Below are 9,008 nucleotides of genomic sequence, written 5' to 3' on the forward strand. Positions count from 1 at the left end.
GGATCCAGTGCTCTATTCATGAGAGTTAGATTAACACGTTCTAACTTCTGACCTTTGATAACCTCACTTTCATCAAGCTTCAAACAAAAGTTAGCTTGCCTCCACATTCTGGAATAGATATACTGTAAAATTTTACCATTAGAGATTGTAACTTGCATACATCTAATACAAAATTGTTATTTGTGTGCAAGATAAATGACACTTCCTTTGACCCATACTTGCATACATGTCTGTGACATAAGTGCATTGGCTCACCAATTAATTGTTCCACCTTACTGTTTAATGATTGTCGTGCTTGCACCACATGACATGGTTTAGGAAGTGGCAATACCCTTTTCTTTTGCAACACTTTTTTAAACCTTGCATCTAAATGTTTGTATATAATGCCATAAGACTAAGAACTTATTCCTATCTTATCACATATTCCCTGCATATCATTTGATGTGAAGGAATCACTTACCTCTTGTAAGCATTGTATGATAACTTCATCACTCAACTGACTTAAACTTTGGGCATTCATTGAAGCGCAGACTTCACCATATCTTTAGTGAGTACCTTTTCAATTCCTTGATTCACTTCATTTTCTAGATTGCTAACCATCTTTTGCATGTTATCACATTATGCATAGATCCTTCACCTGTATTGTCCACTCGTCTTTGCCAACATGTGCATAGGTTTATATGACCTTTGGCGTTCACATACCTCCCGTGTCATTGTGGGCCCATAAGTGACAGTCTTCTCTAGCATTGTCTTCATCTTCTTATTGCTAGTATGTAAATCATTAACTTGGTCAATCAAACTGGCATTTTGCATTACCATGTCATGCATAGCATCTTGTAAAACATTGTTCTCTTCTTGTTTTGCCAACAATGATCTATTAAGTTTCATAATCTATTGTGCAGAAACATAGACTTGGGTTGCAAGTCTCCAAGTATACCCATGTAACCCTGCATTACCCTCACAAACATACTTGACAAGTCCTAACAATTGGGGAGATTTTTGTGTAACAGGATCAGGTGGATGTATAGACCCATCGACCCAAAGATCTATATGTTTTTTCCCTGCTATTCTATGTAATTACATCACCGATGGATTCATCATTGAAACCTCAATTCTCTTGTATAATGGGGCATACTCTTAATCTAGCTGGAAGTGTATACTTCTTTTCTTAGAGATTCTTGCTTCCTAAAACATCAAAAAACTAGAAACACTTAAATACATCACTATCTCCATTGAGTACAATCAATGCCTACAAGAAAACTCACACAAAATTTCATGATTATTAACACATATGTGTAACTTAACACCAACTTTAACACATATTATTATTATTAACCAACAGTAATGCACATATTATTATTAATAACCAACAGTAATACACATATTATTATTATTAACCAATAGTAAAACATATCTTACTATTAACTTTATTATTTACGAATAGTAATGCACATAACCAACAAGAAAACATAACTTATAGAACTCAATCAAGAACATAACCAACATCAAAACATTGCTAACCTCCATTTTTGTTCTCTGTTGCTTCTCTATGTTGGCTTTGTGTTATCTCTCTGTTGCTTCTCTGCGTTGGCTCTATGTTGTCTCTTCTCTCTGTGTCTCTCTGTGATAGCAAGATTAATAAAGAGGGAAATGGTTTGTTGGCTCCAAGAAAATGGCACCAAAAAATCAAATCACTCTTCATTCTCTAACTTTGTAGTAGTGAACAAGTGCAATAGAACAGGAGAGAAATACAAACTGTTTGGAGATGGAGGGAAATACAAACTGTTTGGCAAATTTGAAAGTAGAAGAAGAAATGAGCTATGGAAAGAAGAAATGACCTAAAGAGAAGAAGAAGAGAAAATTTAATGCACTATTCTCTAAAATAATAAATCTAAACACATTCTTAAAATCTTAAAAAATGTCTATTCTCTTCAAATCTCTTTAAAAAAACATAAAAGCACACCAGAATGTAGATAAAGCACGGATCTACGTCTTGTAAAAAGAAATTATGAACTATAAAGTACAAATCAAGATATTCCATTTTTAAGATAAAACTCTTCTAGAATCATGAAATGATTGTTTCTTTAGTCATAAATTAATCTGGGCATTTAAGAATGTCATATCTTTTGAGATATTTGAAACCAGCTCAAATAAAAAAATAGTTAAATTTGAGATATTCGAGTTCTGAGCAGGTCTGGTCTTGGATAGTCAATAAAATAATAAGTGAATCTATTATAAAACTAATATTTTGAGATGTACAAGATTCAAAAAGAGAAGAGAGAGGAGCAATATTATAATATTATTTTTACACTTTTCCTTGATTCATGGAAGAGAGAGAAGGCACTTAGAGGGGTGAGTTTGTGAGTCCAAATCTTTCCTAATGCTGACCTTGCTGTCATCTGTGGATATATTGTTCTTAGAGATAATGTGTTCCAATATCACACCGTGTTTGACTCAAAATTGGCATTTTAAAGGGTTTAAGGATATACGATACAATCGACATCGCTCAAACACCTTCCCCTTAAGCAAGCCACAGATAGTCTGACCATCGAGAGTGTGCACACAGATCATCAATGAATACCTCCAACAACTTCTGCAAGTAGTCTTTGAAGGCTGTGCACATTAATCGTTGGAATGTTACTAGGGCATTGATGAGACTGAAAGACATGACTTTGTAAGCAAACGTCCCCCACATTGTATTGAAGGTTGTCTTATGCTGGTCTTCGGGTGCTATAGACACCTAATTGTAGCCTGAAAACCCGTCCAAGGAGCTGTTAGCTTCTTTACCAGCTACTCTCTCCAAAGCATGTTCCATATAAGGCAATGGGTAATGGTCCTTCCTAGTAGCTGCATTGACCTTTTTAAGATTAACACATATCCTAAGTTTCCCATTCTTCTTTGGCACTGTTATGATTGGTGACAACCAATCCATATGTTCTATCTCATAGATCATAGATGAAATCCGCAGCAAATGAGTTCATCAATTTCCTCCTTTACAATTGTCGCATACTTAGGATTCATATAGTATAGTTTTTGCCTGGTTGGTCTTGATCCGTCCATGATTGGGATCGTATGTTGCACCACCTCATGTGGTACACCCTTCATCTCTTTGTAGTTCTAGGCGAAACTATCCTTAAACTCTTTAAGGAGAGCGACAAGCTCATTTTCTTCAAAACCGGAGTTAAGTCCTTAGTAGCGATATAAACATGTTTGGTTTCCTCCCTTGGTTCTGCAATATTGACTTCCTTAACTTCAGCTGGGCCATCGTTATGATGTGGACAACCCATCTTCCTTAACTCTTTTTGCCGTCAGTTGGATCACCTTTCGTTCGTCAATTGTGCAGGTTTTGAAATGGTCTGGTACTGAAAGCAGGTATGGTTTATCCTCATTCTCACTTTTTGTTTTAGCCATAACTTTCCTAGCCTCTTGCTCAGCTTCTGCCAAAGCTTTGTTTTGTTTTCGGCGCCCAGCTTTCGTAAGCTTAGGCGTTTCTGGTTCTCAAAGGATGACTTCCTCCTCCCTATGTTTCCCTTCAAGGGATATCTTACTCAATTCCTCCTCCCTATGTTTCCCTTCAAGGGATATCTTACTCAATTCCTCCTCCCTATGTTTCCCTTCAAGGGATATCTTACTCAATTCCTCACCCCAATCCTTAGAAAACTTGTCATGTGTCTTAGTAGCTTTGAGCTATCTCAGCCACCACTAGGCATCTATGGGATTTCTTCATGTAGGGCATTTCGTCGGAGCGATATATCATTTCTACTTTCGCCATCTTCTAGGGCATTGGGCACTAGTATGGCCTTGTGATCTAGTCCCTTCTATGCTAGAGACCTCCTCTTTTGATTCCTCATCAATGGTTTGCCAATTGACCATACAGATAGAGGTAGTGGGAACAGTTTCAGATTCCACATATTGGGTTCCTCGAGGTTGCTAGCACATGCAGCATACATTTATTGAATGGTTTCCCTTCCATGGGGTGTGCTCTCCATGTTCTCAAATCTATCTTTTGAATTTTCAAATCCCTACAAACATACACATGGTCTAATGCCCAATAGTGCACCAATTTGGATTCTCTCATGAAGGGTCTCCCCAATATTATGTCATATGAGTCTGGTTGGTGCAAAAAGTCCATTACTACAAATGTATGATGGTAGCGAAATGTAAAGAGTTTGAGTCTCACATTCTCTAAAAGCCCAATGGGCCTTGAAGATGTTCCATTTGTCATTTTAACGATAAGATTTGCTCTTTTCAAATCGGGTTTTTCCCAGTTTTCTCAACATCATTTTGGGATGATGCTAACCCCTGCCCACCATCTAGGATAGCTAGTGCCTGGTATCCGTTATTATGATGAATTGGGATTGTAGAATTAGTGTCGTCGCATTTGTAATAACATCCCAATTGATTAATCGGTATCTTGACCACTCTAGTTGTTCCTTCCCTTGTGTGTTTTAAGGTTCTTTTTGCCAGAGGTGACAAAACATCCTCTATAGTGTCGGTTGGCCTTAGTCTACCCTCTACCCAACCATTCCTTTATGTCTATCCATAATGTTGAAGAATTGCGTAGCAGTTGTCCCAATGGCACCACAAGTGGATAGTACAGCCCCGCAAGGCCGCCTATGTCTCTGGGTTCTCTGGCAATTGAGAGTTCCTTCCATGTTTGTGTCTCATATCCATCCCTAGGGAATGAATGGATGGACTCATCTTATGCATCTTCCTAAAACATTCTTGACATCAAGTTTCCTTGAGATCCCTCTTCCGTCTCTTCTGGAATTGGAGTAGGTACGTTCAATTCCCTTTCCCCCTCGGGGGGTGCACCTCAAAAAATGTAAGTCTACCACGTGCGATCATCAGGTGGGGTTTTTTTAATCCAAAAGATTGGGTAAATTTACAGAAATACAATTACAAGAGGGGTATTTTAATTGTACTTTGGAAAAAAATCCGTAAGTCTATAAAGAAAAAGGGGTAGTTTTATCAGCTCAAAATTCACAGATAAGGGGTTTTTTAAATACCCCTTGAACGCACGTCGTAGGAGGGGCTTCCATAATAGTGCACCCCCCGAGCCTTTCCCTTGTTGGTTCATTTCTTGGATACATTGTATCCCTGACTCGGTTAGCTCGTAACTTACAGGACTCCATCTGTCTCGCCACTTCTAGGGAATCTTGGCACAAACACATTCTTAAACCATGTGAAATTAACCTTATCTTCAGGTTTGAGGGTTCGGAACCATTGATGCACTGTTCCTTCTAGGATCAGTGAGAAAGCATGAATCATGGTTACATCACTTATTGGCCCACACGTTTCGCATGTGGACTCAAAGATCTCTACATGATGTTGAATTGGATCCCCATCCCCAGAGAATTTTTGAATGAGCTTTGAAATGATGTGCGGCTTCATTTGGGAGGGTCGGGATTCTAGAGCAGTGCCTAGTTCCCTGACCATTCCTCGGCCCATTTTCATAGCCATATTCAACAAATCCGCCTTTTGTGGCCACATTAAGATCTATGGTTGGATCCACCCTTGGTCTTTGAGGAGATCCTCCCCCCCTACCTAGACCTCGTCCTCTTCCTACATTGGCTCTTCTAGGCATTTTCGGTCTAAAGGACAATCCCCCCCCTACCTAGACCTCGTCCTCTTCCTACATTGGCTCTTCTAGGCATTTTCGGTCTAAAGGACAATCTGGCCACTTCATTCTAGAATGGCTCATCATTAGTCACCTCTGTACGCCTTTGTAGAATTAATAGCTCCATGTCTTGTAAGAAGGTGGGATGATCAATCATCTGCTCGATGTCCTTAATGGAGGAGCATATTTGCTAGTCCAAAATGGGATTAACATAGAGACACCAGTATCCACATACTAAATGTCTATTGATCCTAACGCATCTCTTATCATGAAACTGAGCATGTACTCCACAAATAGCTATTCATAGATTTAAGGTCTTGGTTCAAAAGGAAAAAGGTTAGGGTTTGGTCATAAGCCTGTTTACTTAATCATGCATAGTTACCTTTCTAGAACTTTCCACTTTTGATATCATTGTGCTTTTTATAACAGTTCTTTATAATGTGCCCTAGTTTTACAGTAATAGCACTCCATGCTATTTGTATTTTGATTTCTTTGCCAACCACTTCATCCTCTCTAGCTCTCCATGCCTCTAGAGTGGCCTCTTCCACATCTATATGAAAGGTCTCTTTGACCACAATTTGGAAGAGAAAATTGCTTCTCAAACAATGACTTCTCTTATGGAGATGCATTGTGGGTGCACTCTCTGTTGTTGGCAGTTTCTTAGCTAAAAGATGCATTGCACATGTGTCTTGTAAGAGGTGTTCTCATTGCCAAGAGATAGTTATTCATTTGTTGTGGGGATGCCCCTCTTCTTGTGCTCTCCTGGATAGACTTCTAGGGCACTTGAGAGTGCTATTTACCGAGAACTACTTTGAGAAATTCTTTTGTGTGTTTGGTTACCTTTCTTCAACTTTGCTAGATTACACAATTTTCCTTTCCTGGACTAGATATTGGGCTTCGTGGATGATCTACCATCATGTCATGAGGAGATCACATGCTTTGCTTTTTTTAGGAGGTCTCTTTACCTTTCACTCTGAGATTATTTTGACCTCATAGATTTTTCCTTTCAATAGTTGGAGGCATTTTCCCACTGTTTTTGACATCTAGGTTTTAGAGCTATCTTACCTTGGGATAGCTATGAATGTACCATACATTCCTTAATGAAGAAATGGTTGAGCACAAAAAAAAAGTATGGGTGTGTGTGTGTGTAAGAGAATGTCTAAAAAATAATGGTGCTAGAATATAATATGTTAGAACAAATAGATATAGGTGATGTTTTAAAATTTAGAAAAGGGAGTAAAATTAAAGCATGCAAGAGAGTGTGAGAATCAAAGAATAGAAATGAAAGGGAATTAATAGGTGAGTGTGTGAGTTAATAAGAGAGTGTGTGAGCTACTAAGTGTGTGAACATAGTTGAGCTCGATATCTCAAATGCATGCATGCATGTGTGTGTGTGTGTGTGTGTGTGTGTGTGTGTGTGTGTGTGTGTGTGTGTGAGAGAGAGAGAGAGAGAGAGTCTAAAAAATGAAGGTGATAAAATATAATAGGTTAGAACAAATAGATATAAGTGATATTTTTTAAAATTTGGAAAAGATAGTAAAATTGCAGCATGTAAGAGAGTGTGAGAATCAAAGAATAGAAAGGGAGTTCAAACGCGAGTATGCGAGTTAACAAGAGCATGTGTGAGCTAGTGTCTGTATACATATGGAGAGAATTTTTTGAAATATGTGTAGCTAGATAACATTAATGAGCTACACACACACATACACGTACATATATATACATACATACATACATACATACATACATATATATGTGTGTGTGTATATACATATATATACATATATATGTATATATATGTATATACATATATATACATATATACATACATACATACATACATACATATATATGTGTGTGTATATACATATATATACATATATATATATATATGTAAGATCCCATACCCCACTGCGCAACGAATTCTGGGTGCTAGCAGCGGAAGTAGCACTTCTTGCGCGCGGAGGAGGGTCCCACACTCGGGGCCTCGCCCAACGGATATCCGGACAAGAGACTAATCCATCAATTTTTCCAAAACCGAACCAGGAAAAACTTTCTTTGCCCGGAAAGCATGAGCGATTCCACCCAGATAACTTTTCCCTAACGTAGTCAAAAGCCTTAACTAACTGAACTAATCTGACCGAACTCGTAAGTTCCATAGTCAGATCAAGGGACAGATTGCACTTGGATCATAGAGACCAACGCTTTTTTCCTCATCGAGAGGCACAGCCATTGATTCTTTTTCCATAGAACAATTTTTGCCTGAGATTTACTTCATCTATCGAACTAAACAAAAATTGAGTCTCGATTTATGGATCCATCAGTCTAGCCTAACTCCATCCAGTCCCATGGGTTAGCCAACCGCCCAACCACTGTAGTGATGGGATCCAATTAGAAATTTGGTTAGGTTTTGTTCCGAGTACCAAGGAAAAGAGTTCCCAGGCCCCCTAGCCGGATGTTCATGCAAACATAAAACTAGTCACACCACTTACACACCCAATATGAAATTACCTTTTTCTCAACATCAGCTATCTTTAAAACAATCCTTTAATGAAACCATTGTCCATACATCCACATCCACATCCACATTCATACATCCACATCCACATCCATACATCCACATTCATACATCCACATCCACATCCACATCCATACATCCATTTTCACATCCACATTCATACATCCACATCCACATCCATACATCCATACATCCATACCCACATCCACATCCACATCCACATCCATACATCCACATCCATATCCACATCCATACATCCATTTTCACATCCACATTCATACATATCCACATCCACATTCATACATCCACATCCACATCAACATCCATACATCCACATCCATTTTCACATCCACATCCATACATCCATTTTCACATCCACATCCATACATCCACATCCACATTCATACATTCATACATCCACATCCACATACACATTCATACGTCCACATCCACATCCACATCCATACATCCACATTCATATCTACATCCATACATCCATTTTCACATCCACATTCACATTCATACATCCACATCCACATCTACATCCATACATCCATTTTCACATCCACATTCACATTCATACATCCATACATCCACATCCACATCTACATCCATACATCCATTTCCACATCCACATCCACATCCACATCCACATCCACATCCATTTCCACATCCACATCCACATCCACATCCATATCTACATCCATACATCCACATTCACATCTACATCCATACATCTATTTTCACATCCACATTCACATTCATACATCCACATCCATACATCCATTTTCACATCCACATTCACATCCATACATCCATATCCACATCCACATTCATACATCCACATCCACATCCACATCCACATATCCA

This window comes from Cibotium barometz, chromosome 27 (genome assembly GCF_041138505.1).
Source record: "Cibotium barometz isolate CiBa-2024 chromosome 27, ASM4113850v1, whole genome shotgun sequence".
Lineage (NCBI taxonomy): Eukaryota > Viridiplantae > Streptophyta > Polypodiopsida > Cyatheales > Cibotiaceae > Cibotium > Cibotium barometz.